Raw genomic sequence first — 16763 nt, 5'->3', positions numbered from 1 at the left:
CATACATATTTACAATCCATAAAAATTCCCAGTAAAATGGTATTATTATGGTTATGATATTGACGAAGGGATTGAGACTTAGTGAACTTTGAAGATGTTATTTGTTAGTCAATGACCCTGAATTTTAACTTAGCCTGTTTCTAAATTCTAAACCATATAATGGAATTTGAAATAATATCTGTATGAAGTATTTAAGGGTACTTGTTTTAATTTATCAGATGGTTCTTGTGACAACTAATCTTGATTGTCAACTTCATGGCATTTAGAGTTACCAGGAAAACAAACCTCTGGGTGTGTCTGTGAGGAACTCTTTAGATTAGATTAATGTGGGTGGCATAATTACACGAACTAGGGAAAAGAGCTAAATAGAATCCAGTGTTCTTTGCTTCCTAACTGCAGATGAACGGGACCAGCTATCTCGTGGTCCTGCTGCTATGACTTCTTGGCCACAATGAACAGCACCCCCAAATGGTGAGCCCAAATACATTTTTCCTGACGTCGCTTTTGCCATGTATTTTGCGACATATAAAGTAAAACATGGTCCTCTGATTTCCAGCTCTTTCATCCATTTGCTTGCTCATGAAGTCAGTCCCTGCTGCACGCTAAGCTCAGCACATTGGCCCAGCACTGACACCCACGGGCAAGGCAAACCTCTTGTCCTTAGGAAGCTTACTCCTCTAGTGAAGACAGATAAAAATGGTTGGGTTGTTTTAGGAAATGATAGTTTGCGGAACTGAGAGTGACTAGCATGGTGGTGAGAGCTACTAGGTGCATCAGGTTAGGTGTTTGGGGGAACTTGCAGGTGTGTGATACAAAGTGTAGGATCCTCTAAAGATGTCCCGATCCTGATACGCAGAATCTGGAGAATCAAAGCAGAACTCTGAAATGACAGATGTCATTAATGTAGGAATGTAAGAGATTGCATGGGTCCAACTTATTTACAAGAGTTCCCAAAAGGGAAGCAGAAAAAGTCAGAGTGATCAGAGGACTTGATTCATCATTGCTACCTTTAGCAAGAAGAAGAGTTGAAGAATGAGAGAGGTTTTGAGGATCTAAAAAAAAAAAATCTAGGAAATAGATTCTTCCTTAGAGTTTTCAGAAGGAGCACTGCCAGCATTTGGATTTCAGCCCTGTAAGACCCATTTTTGGCCTTCTGAACTCTATAACTATAACACTTTTATAATATGTTAATGTTGCTCAAACCATTACATTTGTGGTAATTTGTTACAACAACAACAACAGAAAAAGAATCCAGGAGGAAAAGCTGGAATTGACACATGAGTGACAAGAAGGTCTCAGCTGTGTGGGTCGGAGCATCCCAGACAGATGGAACAAAAAAGAGACCAAAGAAGAGGGGTAGAAAAGGAAGAGAAAGAGTGGTACAAAATGTATCTGGAGAGTTAAGCAAGGGTCTATGACATGAAGCCTTGTTGGCTGTGGTCATGAGCTTTAATCTTATTTTAAACACATCTGGAATACTACGAAGAATTGTAAGTAAGTGACAGATATACTAAACTTACCTAAGAAGAATTGTCTGTGTGGGGACTGACTATAGAGAACAAAAGTCGTGCCAAGAACACTTCTGAAGAGGGGGAGTGATGCTTTTGGAAACTTGAACTCCAAGAAAGCAATGGGCAAGCGGAAGTGTGGCTGTGGGTGGCATAGACCCGGATGTTGGGTCATGGATCAGTGACGGAGTCACTCAGCAGAATTAAGACAATGGAGGAACGAAAATTTCCTTATGTTTTCTACTTGAACAAGAGTAGAATTATCATGAACCATAAGATTAAGTCTAAAATATATTTACCTGCTCAAGCCCCTTCTCAGTATGTATACCTTGTATCAACCTTTCCTGTTTTGTATTTTTTTTCCTCAAAGAGAACTCTTGAAATTTTATTTACTTCAAGCTCTTATGAAACTCAAGTATTCTTATGAGCTTAGGAAGGACAACATGATTTACCTGGATAAATCTCTTTAAAATCTTCCTGCCTAGGGTAGAACTAATACAGCATAGAACAGGACTTGGTTGTAGATAGAACCTTGGCAGAAGAGAAAACAGAGTGTGGAGTTTGACAACCAAGTCAAGAACAATTCTTTGGGAGCATGGACGTTTCAAGTCATTTGGTAGACACAACTCTCCTCTCTGGTGCAAAAATATGGGCTAGGAGGTCCATTCTTACAGCAGCGAAACCTATTATTAATAGAGAAAGCCTACTTAGCAGAATATCACTAGGAGGCGCCAGTCCACAGACATAAGGATATATTTCAATTGGTTGTTGATGTTATCCAAAGAGTGATGGTGCACATGGAGTTCTCAATATCAGAACGTCTCATCCACTGCTGTCTCTGATCTTTCATCTTTGTGGCTTTCTGATTGGCTCTGTCTTCTTCATCCTTGGCTATTCTTTACAACTACCATTCATATATAATGCTGCCCTGTTGCACTGTTTGCTTTGCTTACCTGGTTCTCTGTCTCAAGAGAATTGGCCTTGGGCAAGTTTCCTGATTCCCTAGCCAGAAACTAGAGCGTTGAGGTTAATACTGGTTAGGGGAGATCATCTTATATCCTCCATACATTTTGGCTCCACTGTTAGATTTGTATCTTGAAATGGCTGTATTCAAGGTCACGGTCATCTCCAGTTTGTTGAGTCCAGATCTATTTCTATTGTTCTGGCCACAAGGCCTGGCTTAGCTTCCACATTGCCATCTCCTAGTCTTTTGTCCATCTCCCAGTACCAACCTTCGGCTCCTTCCACTTCTCTACTCAGATCTGGTTCCCAGTTTCTTCTCATTTATTTCCTTCTTCTCCCCCATGGATACTGGAAGCAAGCAAAGCTCGGGAAGAGAACTAGTTGACAGACTTAGTTCATGAGGTAGGGTATCTACACAGAAGTTCCTGCTATAGCTGAAGCAGAGGCAAGGACTAGGGGTAGTTTTTGGGTTTGACTCCATGTAGAAGAGGTGATCTTAGGGCTAAGGAGTGGTGGACATCAAGACAGGAAAACAGGAAAGGTTGATACAAAGATGGAAGATGCTACTGTGGGCATCAAAGCTGGACCCTGCTGGGACCTCCAGAGTCACACTGTCTCCCGGAAGACAGGGATATTGGAGTGTTTACGTCTTCTATTGTATTCTCTACTCAGTTGTGATGACACAGACAAGATTAGCATTCTGAACAAGGATGACATGCAAATGTGTGAAGTGTTCCATATTTAAAAAAAGAGTAAGCCACGTTATGTTTGCATGTCATATGAAGGTTCTGGGCAGAATGCCAAAGGTTTCACAGGATCTGTACACCAGGCACCCCTGCAGTGAGATGGGTCTGGTCCCCTAGAACCATCAAGGCACGATGACAGAGCAAGACTGCTACCATCCATCTCTTACACAAGCTTTCTGTCTCACCTGCATATTCCAAGTTCAATCTCTCTCCATACTTCATCTCACTAAACACTGTCCAAGGTGGTAGGATTCAGTTAACAGGTGTGCCACTCACAGGGTTTACTTTTTTTTTTTTAATTCTTTTTTATGTTTTTTTTTAATTTTTAATTTTTTTTGGCAGGGTTTACTTTTACACAGGGAACAGTGATGTCCTTAATAAAGGACATTGCATGAGGCTGGGGAGCAGCTTGTGTGGGTAAAATGCTTTGTTTCACAGTTACGGGAAGCTGCATCTGATCTGCAGAACCTGTGTAAAAGCTGGGTGCAGGGCCATCTGTAACCCCAACATTGGTGGGGAGAAAGAGGACAGGAGGAGCCTGGGGCCTCGCTGACCAGATAATTTAGTTGCAGACAGCTACAGGAACAGTCAGTACCCCATCTCAAAAAATGACATGGAAAGTAATAAAGGAAGACATCTGCCGCTGACCTCTGACCCCCACAGGTGCATGCCTGGGTGAGCACAGCCACACCCACACACACACAAAGAAAGACATTCTCTCTCAACTCCAACCAAGCTGGAGTTGGTTCTTCCAGTAGAGCTAAGAATGGTGACTAGGTGACCTTCCCGACACTGGATAAGTGATGTCTTGTTTTATGATATCTGGCTTCTGTTATTACAAATAATTAATACCAGATAAAGTTGGGCTGTGATAAATGCTATGATAATCTATTTAGGGCAAAGTACTGAGTGCTGCAGGAAACATTTAAAATTGAATTTCTTTTTTCTACTAGGACTCTGAAACTTCAAAGGCAGCCTGATCACTGGACGTGGAAAGCAGTTTTCTTGGACCATGGCCAATAGGACCTTTCCTTTGTCAATTGTTTCTGAATTAATCTTACTTAATCACCTCTGATGCCCTTGCACTGTGGCTCCCTGTCGCACAGATTGAATGGTTCTCTTGCCAGACTGTCCCAAGCATGTTACAGGAGGTATGATGCAGCAAACGGACACTGAAGCGGGGTGGTGGACATCGTGGAAAACGTTTATTTCCACCAGATTCTGACTGATTTCCCGAGAGCCCAGAGTTCCGGACAGCAATCAGAGCACAGCTTTACTAAATCTGTCAGCACAGAAATTTCGGGATTAAAACTCAGAGTCCAGAATTCTTCAGCAGATGGAGAAATGGAGTCCGCAGAAGAGGCTGACTTATGTTGAGGGTCCACTATGATTTAGAGGTAGGTTAAAGCAGGAAGAGCCCAGGTCATCCTTGACAGACTCGTGTTCTAAGAGAGGCAAAGAGACCAGTTCTTTCTACTCCTGACTCCAAATCGCAGGTTTTTGTGATGAAATAAACTGAGAGGTAGAGTTTAAAGTGGTCTTCACACCAGGAAATGAAGATACAGGGCTTCAGGGAATAAGGAGGCTTGCCTGAAAGCGGCCCCCACATGCCAAGAAGTCTCTTCCTCTTTCTTGGTTCTTCCCTGAACTCCATAGTCGGTCAAATGTGTTTCTCCTCAGAGTCCTTTTAGTCCCTGCTTAATGAGACTGCTGGTTGCCAAGGGTGGGATTGACATTCAGTTATGCACAGCTTGTATTCATCTTCCTGAGAAAGGACATGGCACAAGAAAGGGTTGCCCAGGGCAACCGTGGTGGCGTTCCTGAGAGAGCGGCGGCATTCCCAGCAGTGAGAGGAAACACCAAGTCCTCACCAGCGGATGGAGGAGGGTGGTGATGGCAGGAGACAGGACTCCTAGAGGAATTACAACACTCCTACTCTGCCAGACCTCAGGTTCTTTTCAATTAGACCCGATTGTTTTGTAAGCACCCTGGGTGCTGGTTTGCAGGATATACCTGAGCCAAATTCAGGCTGGAGGGAAATTTGTGGGGAGGAAAATTCGCTCAGTCGCCAATGAGTTAGAACAGCCCGATTCCCTTCGTGGATCAAACACTTCACTGCCCGCTTTAGACACCCAAACCGATTCCTCATTGAAGTTCATTGCTAAGAAACGCAGCTCTTTGACTTGCCTGTAAGTAAGGCACCAAACAACGCCCTTAAAGGTTCAGCATACAGTGACTTGGAATAGAACTTGCCGAGCGAGCGAGCGTGTGGCCGGGCCAGGACAGAGGAGCTGGCAAGCTGGCTGGACTCGGTCCTCACGCCTCTGACCAGAAGCAAAGAAAATGGGCACTCTTCACTTTGTGTATTGCTTGGGGAGACAGCGGGCAAAAGGAGCTGTGTTGTTTTGTGTTGTTGGCACTTTGGGTGGCTCCAGCTAAGTTCCAGCCATGCTCTCCTCTCAATGCCCCAACTCTGTCCTAACACGACATTTCCTCACAGGGGGAAAAAAAAAGGCTTTGTAGCCACGCATATGACAGGATAGGAATAGCTTGTTTGGAGTGGGTTTCGTTTTTAATGAAGCTGGATCATTCCTCAAATTCAAACTTTAAACACAGAGTCACGGTTTAGAGAACACCGCCCCCCCCCATTAGAAAGGAAACATCATGTTTTTGTTGAGGTGTAACTGACATTAAAATAAACTGTACATTCTTAAAGGGTGCAATTTAATGTGCATTGACATATGTGTTCACCACTTGATTGCGGTGAAATCATCACCACATAATGAAAATATTCATCACTTTCTCCCCCTGATTTCCCTCTTGCTCCTTTGCAGTCAACCCTGTCTGCTTTTCCGGACCCAGCCTATGCACCCCTAACATATCCAGGCAGCAGGTAACTTTGTTTTTTTTTTTTTTTTTTTTTTTTTGGTTTTTCGAGACAGGGTTTCTCTGTGTAGCTTTGCGCCTTTCCTGGAGCTCACTTGGTAGCCCAGGCTGGCCTCGAACTCACAGAGATCCGCCTGGCTCTGCCTCCCGAGTGCTGGGATTAAAGGCGTGCGCCACCACGCCCGGCGTAACTTTGTTTTTTTACTCTTTACTCTTTTGGGGGGGGCACCACCCAGCTCCCAAATAAATCACACACAGAGACTTATTCTTAATTATAAATGCCCGGCCTTAGCTTGCCTTGTTTCTTGCCAGCTTTTCTTAACTTTAAATTTTCCATCTACCTTTTGCCTCTGGGCTTTTTCCTTTCCTTACTTCTGTATATCTTACTTTCACTCTTACTTCATGGCTGGCTGGGTAGCTGAGTGGCTAGCCCCTGGTGTCCCCTCTCTTCTTTTTTTTTCTTTCCTCCTACTCCCAGATTTCTCCTTCTATTTATTCTTGCTGCCTGCCAGCCCCAGCTATCTCTCTCCTGCCTCACTGTTGGCCGTTCAGTTCTTTATTAGACCATCATCAGGTGTTTTAGACAGGCACAGTAACACAGCTTCACAGAGTTAAACAAATGCAACATAATCAAAAGTAACACATCTTAAAATAACATTCTCCAACAGGCAACAGTTTCCCTTCATGTTAGTTTCCATTTTCTAGCAGTTTATATAAATAAAATCTTACAGTGCACTCTTTCTTTGGCTCCTTCTGGTGAGCTTTATTAGCTTGTTGCTAATAAACTAATTGTTCAAAGAATTGGCCCACTTAAGTTGCTGAAATCATTGCTATACAGTTGTACATAACACATCCTTATTACTGTTTTACTATCTGTAGATTGAAAGATACAGATGTCTTACATTCCTAATATTAGTGATCTTTCTGTTGCCTCCATTATTTCCCCCAGTTTTTCTGGCTAGAGGGCCATCAGTCCTACTGACTTTTTCAAGCCCAAAGCTCTTGTTCTCACAGATTTGTCTCTTTTGTTTTCCCATTAGCTGACTTTTGTTCTGATATGTTTTATTTCTTTTGCTTTGCTTTACTTCCTTGGTTTAATTTTTTCCCCTCCAGTTTCTTTTCTTTTCTTTCTTTTATTTATTTTTTTTGTTTTGTTTTGTTTTGTTTTTCTTTTCTTTCTTTCTTTCTTTTTTTTCAAGACAGGGTTTCTCTGTGTAAGATCTCTGGCTGTCCCGGAACTCGCTCTGTAGACCAGGCTGGTCTCAAACTCTTAGAGATCCACCTGACTCTGCCTCCTGAGTGCTGGGATTAAAGAAGCCGTGAGTCACCGCTGCCTGGCTCCCTCCAGTTTCTTAAGACAGAGGCTGAAGTCATTGACTTGAAGACTTTCGACTTTTTCATTTTCTTTTTTCTTTTTCTTTTTCTTTTTCTTTTCTTTTTTTGGTTTCTCTGTGTAGCTTTATGCCTGTCCTGGAACTTGCCACAGATCCCCCCCCCCCTCCCGCCCCTCCAGGGGGGTGGGTTGGCAGGGGAAGACTTTCGGCTTTCCTAACCGAAGTAGTTACTGATGTGTGTCGGGGGAAAATGACTCCTTTCCCGTCTGCTTCCTTACCTCTGTGACCCTAAAGCTGTGGGCATTTGTCTCCATCAGTGAGTACAAAGCTAATGCCAAGTCAGCATAAGCTGGGTGTGCTCTGAACCAATCCGGTTTGGAGCCTTTCTCTCTAGAGATAGTGTCAGATCCCTCAGTCCCAGGACTGCCTCGGTTTCAGATGCCAGTTTCAAGCCTGAGTGTCTCACCTACCAGCTACAAATTAGGGTCCTCCAACCCCATTCTTCTATTAGATGAACTTGTCTGAGTGGGTCACAGAGCTCAAGGAAATACATTGGCTAGTTTATTATAGAGTATTATGAAGGATACAGAGGAAGAGATGCATAGAATGAAATATGGGAGAAGAGACCAGGATGGGGGAACAGCCATGCTCTCTGGACACACCCTACCCAACAGGGACCTCTCCATCTCCTACTACCCAGAGCTCTCGGCACCCTTTTGAGTTTCCCATGGAGTCTCAACATGAAGACTTCATTGTGTATGTGATACTCATGGAGTGCATAGGGAAGCACACAAAAGCCTATCTGTTTCTTGGCCTCTGTGCAGCTTTGCAGCATCCAGGACATAGGTAACAGCCCTGTGGACTTAGGGAGTCTTAAGACTTCCTCAGAAGTCTTTTTCTCAGACAAAGGTGGATTAGAGATTTTTTTTAAATTACTTTGTGTTCATTTTATTTTTATTTTATTTTAAAATTTAGTTTTTGTGATCTTACATGTATTTGTGTTTTGCCTACATGTATTTCTGTGTACCACTTGCATGCCTGGTGCCTGCAGAGGCCAGAAAGTGGCACTGGATTCCCTGAAACTGTTGTTACGGATGGCTGTGGGCTGCCATGCGGGGTGCTGGGCACAGAATTTAGGTTCTTTAGAAAAGTAGCCAGTACTTTTAACCACTGAGCACTCTCTCCATCCCCACAGAGATTTTCTTTGTGGCTAGCTCCAATACAGAAAGGTGTGTGTGTGTGTGTGTGTGTGTGTGTGTGTGTGTGTGTGTGTGTGTGTTGGTATTAGAGTTTTTAAGACTTGCCTTAGAGAAGTGAAATTTAGTTTCTCAGACCTGTCTTGAGGAGGAAGTTATGCACTAGGAGCCATAGACAAAACTCAAAATATGTATTTCTTGAAAGGTAGAAATTGAAATCTGAGAATGTAATTATTAATTATGGATTTAGAAAATTTCTTCTTGAAGTTCTGTTAGCTTATTAAATGTATTTTTAAATTTTTATTGGCTATTTACATTTCAAAATTGTCACATCCTCTTGAAGAGCTGACCCTTATATTATTTGATGTCTCTTTCTTATCTGTGGCAATATTCTTTATTCTAAAACCTACCCATCTGATAATAAAGTACCACACCAGCTCTGTTCTGACGGTTAACTGGCTATATTTTCTCCTGTCTATATTATTTTCTTGTTGTTTCTATAACAAATTATCACAAGCCTCCATCCTCACAGATTAGCTCTGGTATGCAAATTATGTTTTAAATGATATAATTTAATAGTTTAGAGTTTTGGAGTTCAGAAGTTCACAGTCATACTGGACTACACTAGTGCTAATTTCTTCTAGAAAGTTTTGGGAGAAGATGCATTTCCTTGTTTTTGTTTTTTTTTAAGCATCTAGAGGTCTTGGCCCAGGGTCTCTTCTTCCCTATGGCTGATATGGGAGGAATCAGAGCAGTGTCAACTTGATGTATCATGGTTCACACGCAGGAAGGTATTGCATAAACATCAAGTGGTACTTCTCTATTCCATTTACAGAGGTGTCTGGGGGATATTTAGCCTGAAGACGTGAGGACTCAATAAAACAAGATAGAGTAACTATTTGGAGAACTTTGAGAGAAAAAGCAGAAGCGTATGGTGGATGGCTAGCCAGATCTAAGTCTCCATCTCCATGTGAATGCTGCACACACGACCAAACATGACCCATGATGAGTGGGCAAAGAGCGGTTGCAAAGGGCAGATGACCAACAGCCATTCTGAGGCAGACAGGGAAGTCCAAGCACACAGATACAAAGGGCAGAATCCCACCACCTTAGGCGTAGGGTTAAGGATGGGAGCTGGGGGTTGTATTGGATGTCTACTCATCCCTTGCTGTCTTTGACATTGTGTGGCTGTTCTCACAGCCCAGGGATTTCTGTCAGCAAATGAGAAGTGTGTGACAGCAAGTTCTATCTTTCCAGCCAGCGCTTTCAGCTAGTGACCACTGAGAGGTGGCGAATGCATCCTTCGGTGATTTTGCCCCCTTGGGATTGATAACTGAGAGGCAGCTATTCCCACTGGCTCCCTGGTTCCCAAGTGGGCTCAACTCTGATTATTCACAGCAAATTTGACTTGAGCATATGTGGCTCATTCATTGCCTTCTCTTTTCCCTCCTCCCCGCTGTCTTCATTAGGGTTTCTATTGCTGTGAAGAGACACCGTGACCATGGCAACTTCTATAAAGAGGAGCATTTAATCGGGGCTGGCTTACAGTTTCAGCGGTTTAGTACATTATCATCATGGAGAGAAGCATGGCAGCACATAGAAAGACCTGGTAGCTGAGAGTTCTACATCTGGAGCCACAGGCAGCAGGAAGAAAGAGAGACACTGGGCCTGGCTTGAGCTTCTGAAACCTCAAAGCCCACCCCCAGTGACACACTTCCTCCAACAAGGCCACACCTCCTAAGAGTGCCACTCCCTATGGACCTAAGGGGCCATTTTCATTCAAACCACCACACCAGCTTTCTTCTACTGTAATTTTTCTTAGCATCATCTTGCCCTCTAAACTCCTTGAGTACGCGTATCGGTCCAAACTATACAGATACAGGAAAGAAGCTAGATATATGATGAAAACAAATCACAATTGATGTACATGTCCCATTAAAATAAGAACATCAAAAGGAAAGCTGCAAGTTCCTCCAGTGAAGCTGTGGGGCTGGACTGTAATGGGATTCCTGGCAAGGAGAATGTTTTCTAAGTGTCTCGAAGGACAGGACTATGAAACCATCAAAGGATTAAAATGCTCTGAAACTCATCATCAAAAGCTTGCTCGGGGGTGGAGAAACAGATGGATTGACAGCCCTCTTGGTTAGGCTCATCCTAGAGGGCTCTGGTGGCTGTGGCCTTGTGTTTTATTTGCTGGGAATGCCTTTGGCCTTGCCAGTGAGCCTGGGGTTGCCATGGTTTTTATAAACAAACTGTGAGGTTCACTGTCCCTTGTGGGATGATAGTGCTAAGAGAGCTGCTTAAGGATGAAAGTGCTTTGGAGGAGGTGGATGCTCTTGCTGGGAAGCAGGGTTGACAATGACGTCTTGAACATCAAAGTGCACAGAGTACTGGGCCTGGCTAATTCACTAAGTGGGATCAGTCACCTGTATTAACACTCCTCCTTTATTCCTTTCCTCTTCCAGGACTTCTCTTCCCTGCAAATGTTTCCTCATTTTCCCCAGATTAGGAGAAAGAAGTTCAAATCACATGAAGAAATTTCCCAGATGCCATAGGCAGTATGGACGGAGACATAACGTACTCATTGGAGTAGGTTAACCCTCATCTGAAGGTTTAGCTCAACCAACAAAATCTGAGATGCAGTCCAGAAGTCTGCTGTTTTATTTCCCCTAAAATGCTCATTCTACATAAAATGTCAACTTCCATGACAGACACAAAGGATGTGAAGATGGTTAGCATGTAGCACAGTGGGTAAGAACATCTCTCATCCAAGCATGAGGACCTGATTTCAGATCCCAGCACTCATACAAAAAGTCAGGTATGGCCAGGTGTACCTGTAATCCCTATATTGGGGAGGGGTAGAGATAAGAGGATCTGGGGGTCTTGAGAGTCACCAGACCAATTCCAGGTTCAGTGAAAGACCCTGTTTTAAGGGAGTGAGGTAAAGAGTAACATAGGAGGACACCCAGCAAGCATGGCAACTTTAGCATGTACATGTGCGCGCGCGCGCGCGCGCGCGCGCACACACACACACACACACACACACACACACACACACACACACACACACACCTCCCCTCCAAAGATAGAGCTCCGAGTCAGAATACCATGGTCCACTGGGGTGACGAATACCACTATAGCAGCCTATATCAGGCATAGTTGTCTACAGAAAGAATGGGAAAGTCCTTGAAGGGAGGAGAGACCAATGACAACAGCATTCATTGAGCATTTACTATATATAGATACTGTTCTAACTTTATACTGGATATAAATATGTAATATTTATATATTCAATATATGTTAATATACAACACAAGATATAATTGTAATTATTTAATATAATTAATAATATAATAAATACAAATACACCTGGATAAGAATAAGTAGAAATGGGTGAGAGAGAATGTGGGTGGTCAGGCATGTTACTTGGCAGGCTCTGACTTCAACAAGAGTCCTTGGCCAGCATGGAAAAAGGCCTCATCAAGGACCAACATGGAACTACAGGGAGCACACACGGATGAGAGCTGTGCTAGCCAGAGGGACAGTAGCCCTGAGAGCCAATACCTCCAGAAGGAGCCTGTGACCTGGCAGAGGAAAGGAAGACAGGGAATGCCTGGATGGGCTTTCTACGTGCCCTAACACTCCATTCTCCTCACCTCGGGATTTCCTCCTACAGAGGCAGTGTTTGTTTGTGATGTTGGGCCCCAGGTGGCCAGGTACATTTTTTTTTTTTTGAAAAATGTCTTTAGAAAAAGACACATTTTTGGGAAATGGAAACATTTCCTAAACGTGCTCATTTATTGCCGCAGGGTCTCTCTTTGTTCTTGCCAGGCTAACTGGCCTACGAGCATCCAGACAATTCTCCTGTCCCTGCCTCTCACCTCACTTTAGGAGCGCTAGGCTTAGAGATGCACACCACTGCACTGCACTGCGCAAAGCTTTTCTCACATGGGTCCCAGGGATCTAACTCAGGGTGGAAGGATTGTGTGGGAAGTGCGTTTACCTGCTGAGCCATCTCCCTGGCACAGACTTCCTCTAATAACAACACATTCTCAAGAACTGAGGAGGAGGAGGGGGAAGAGGAGGGGGGAAGCAGAAAGAGGAGGGGAAGGAGGGAGTGGAGGAGGGGGAGGAGGAGAGAGAGGAGAGGGGACAGGGAAAAAGAGGGAAAGGAGGAGGGAGAAGAGGAGGGGGAACAGATGGAGGATAGGGAGGAGGAGGGGAGGGAGGGGAGGAGGAGGATGGGGAGGAGGAGGATGGGGAGGAGCAGCAGCAAACAACTAACTGAGGTCCCAGGAGAACTAGCTAAATTTTCTAGGGTGGGGTCCCCAGCAACCCAGTCTCTTCCCACCAGACTTTACAGTATAGGTTCTATACTTGCCACACTGGAGGCCAAGCTTCCCAAATGTAAATCTTTGAGGGACACATTCAAACAATACCCAAACCATAGCACACATATATTTACATGCTTTCTGCCTTCCAAAATTTTGCTTATAATGCCTCCTTTCATAGACAAACAGCTGTTTAGATTTGGGGATTAGAAAAGGATTCCTTTAGAGGTGCCTTAGTGTTTTGGGAAATAAACTACATGCTTATGTGTGTCCCATCTGCAAATCTTACATGAAGTCAAAATCCCCCATTTACTTCTTCATCATTACTCAGTGACCATGAAAACTAATTCTCAGATGGAAAGTAGGAAGTGGGTTTAATAGAAATTCTAATTATTCAGCCATCTGAGTAATCTGTCCATTGACATCTTAGGAAGGTCCAAGGTCCAGGTTCTCGTGCTCAGGGACTCAGGGTCTATGCTGGTCACTCTTTCATCTGATCTTGGTTTCTGATGAGAGACTGGAGCTCACAAAGACTGAGATGCCTGAGCAGGGTTATCCTTCCATCTTTGAAGGACAAATGATGAGTTCACTGGTTCTCTTACACTTCATAGAAGTTCTCCTGGATAGTGATCTATGCTTCATGTCCTCAAATTATCAAGCTTCAGGGTCATGGTGCTGCCTGGTCTTAAGTCACCTTGATTCACAAGCTGGAATTATCTGAAAGGAAGGAAGCTTAACTGAGAAAATTCCCCACAAGATCCAGCTGTAGGGCATTTTCTTAATTAGTGATTGATGGAGTGGGCCCAGCCCACTGTGGGTAGTTTCATCCCTGGGTTGGTGGTCCTGGGTTCTATAAGAAAGCAGACTGAGAAAGCCAGATTAAGGAGCACCCCTCCATGGCTTCTACATCAGATCCTGCCCTGCTTGAGTTCCTGTCCTGACTTCCTTCAATAGTGAACAGTAATATGGAAGTGTAAGCTGAATAACCCCCTTTTTCTCCAACTTGCTTTTTGTTCATGGTGTTTCTTCACAGTAATAGAAACTCTAAGACAGCCATCAAGAGGCAGGACAACAGGGAATCTGAGCTATCCATTCGGCAAATGTTTCTAGCTGAGGGCAAAGGTCCAATAGGAACTCCCTCCCTAGATTCATACATGAATCCTCTCATATCTTACAGGTAGAGCCAATTGGAGGTGACAGTTTCTTCTTCAGTACAGTAGGGAAAGAACACAACCTCATGTGCCAATAAGAATTTAGGGAAATAAAGGAAATTTCTCCGCTCTTTCACTCTGATTTGGATAATTGTTTTCCAAAGGCCAATATGTAAATCCAGTTCCTATGGTAAGAGTGCTAGGAGGTGCTGTGGACTATTAGGAGGTGAGATTAGGTGGAGATTCTTAGGTCTTTTAGAGTATGCTTCCCAAAAGAACTGTTAACAACCCCTCTTTCCTTCTCCCTCTCTTTCCTCCAGCATACTCTCTCCCCTCTCCCCTTCCTCCTTCTTCCTTTATCCAGATGTATTTGCTATGACACGTGTGTGGCACATGTGATCCTGATATACCTCCCTTGCCAGACATCCAAACAATTGGGCTGTCTCGCCTTGGAATTCAACCCCCAGAACCGTAAGCCAAAACAAGCACAAGTAAGCCAACAAGCAAAACAAAACAAAAGCAAACAAACAAAACAAACTCTCTTTGCCTCATAAATAGACTGTGTCAGGCATTTCATTACAGTGATGCAAAGCTGAATAACATTCATTTACCTTTTCCATAATTGGTATTTCCTTGTTTGAAGATACAAATATATTCCAAGAGGACTATATCACAACCTGAGAGGCTGCCATCTTTTGTGATGAGGCTGTTGCTACTAAAGGGATGAAATTTGAGATGTCTATAGGGAAGATCTGAGAGGACAGATGGCAGAAAAACAAACTTCCCTGCTTCCTTGACCAACAGGTAGGGACTCATGGTGCCAGGGCAGGAGAGGTTTCCTTTAGCAGTGGCACATACATATTGGCTAGTAGGTTAAATGGGGGAGGTGATATGGAAATATAGGGTATAGATATGATAGGATAAAAGGGTGGATTGTTGAACCTACTTTTAAAGAGCAACACACAGTCATAGCATGAAGTTTGTTTTTTTTTTTTTTTCCAATTTTAGGCCCCATTTTGGGCACCATTTGTAGCTGAAGGATTTTCTCCAGTCCTGCCCAGCCCCACAGACCCCACAGCCACTTATAAAATAATCATTCAGAAGCGTATATTAATTAAAACTGTTTGGCCATTAGCTCAGGTCTACCACTGACTAGCTTTTACATTTAAACTCAGCCCATTTCTGTTAATCTATATGTTGCCAAGTGTTCTGTGGCTTTACCTGTGCGCCATTACATGCTGCTCCCTGGATGGCAGTCTGGCATCTCCTGACTCAGTCTTCCTCTTCCTGGAATTCTCCTCTCTGCTTATCCTGTCTATACTATACCTCCTGCCTGGCTACTGGCCAATCAGCATTTTATTTATCAACCAAATCAGAGCAACACACACTCACAGCATACAAAATGACATTCCCATCAGGGAGAAGTCCAGGGAATACAGTCTCTCTAGGCTCTAGCTTCCTGGGTCTTGTCTTGTGACTTGGAACATTTTAGGGTTGACCTGTCTCAGAATCAGCCCATCTTCCTCATCAGCCACCATGATGTTCAAGGGAGAGTGCCAGGCTTAGGAATGGGAGGGAGGGGCTGGTAAACCCTAGGATTTGTGTTTCACTCTCTGTAGTCCTTCCAGAGGTTTCAACAACAGTTATTATTTTGCTTTTTTTTTTTTTTTTTGAGACAGCGTCTTGCAATTCAGTCCTAGTTTGCCTGGTACTTGCTGTGTAGCCTAGGGTGACATCAAACTTGTGGCGATCCTCATGTTTCATATCTGGGAGAATGTTCTCTATCTCTGACCCCAATAACCCCAATGTGTACAAGAGAATTAATAAAGGAACCTTTGATTAAGACATTTGGGAACATGGATGTGGATTTCATGTGAGTGAAAAGCTAGTTAGGGCTTGGGGAGAGAGGAGAGGAGTACACTGTGATGATAATGTCCTTTTCCTTCCCCCATTCCTCCTCCAAACCTTCATGCTACTACTATGTACATGTAGTGGTAGAATGTTTTCTCTGGAGTCTTCTACGTCCCTGCTTCCTGGAATGAACACGACCTACACCAGTCTACACTCTGCCAAGCAGAGCAAGTCCAAACTCCACAGTCCCTGATTAAGGCTGGAAATGAGTCAGGGCCACATCGTATATCTTCTGTACAAAACCCACTCTTTTTTTTTTTTTAACATTAGCAACAGCAAATGTAGCCAAGTGGACCTATACACCCAGAACATAGCCACAGCAACATAATACCCAGTGACATTTTGCAACTTGTCAGATGATCCAGGGAGTTAAAGCTTTATGGTTCTTTTTTTGTTTGTTTGTTTTTCAAGACAGGGTTTCTCTGCAGTTTCGGTGCCTTTCCTGGATCTCGCTCCGTAGACCAGGCTGGCCTTGAATTCACAGAGATCCGCCTAGCTCTGCCTCCCGAGTGCTGGGATTAAAGGCGTGTGCCACTGCTGCCTGGCTTTCTCCAATGGTTCTTCATTTCAGCCTGCATCAAACAATTGATAAAGAAGAATTTGTTGAACAGGGTCTAAGTGAGACCTAGTACTACACCCAAACGTATACTCACCAAGTGGATCTTTTAATCCTAATTAAGACTAGGTTGCAGTGGGCCTTGCCTTGTACTCTTTATATGAGAACAGCTCACTGTTGT

General features: G+C 43.7%; 1 pseudogene; it reads left to right on the top strand.

Moving 5' to 3' along the window:
* Window positions 1–3115: 3115 nt before the first annotated feature.
* LOC121823012 (U6 spliceosomal RNA) lies at window positions 3116–3216 on the top strand (annotated as a pseudogene).
* The last annotated feature ends 13547 nt before the right edge of the window (window positions 3217–16763 follow it).

This window comes from Peromyscus maniculatus, chromosome 15, assembly GCF_049852395.1.
Source record: "Peromyscus maniculatus bairdii isolate BWxNUB_F1_BW_parent chromosome 15, HU_Pman_BW_mat_3.1, whole genome shotgun sequence".
Taxonomy (NCBI): domain Eukaryota; kingdom Metazoa; phylum Chordata; class Mammalia; order Rodentia; family Cricetidae; genus Peromyscus; species Peromyscus maniculatus.
The sequence above is the reverse complement of the archived record's forward strand: the minus strand, read 5'-3'. Positions and strand labels throughout refer to the sequence as shown.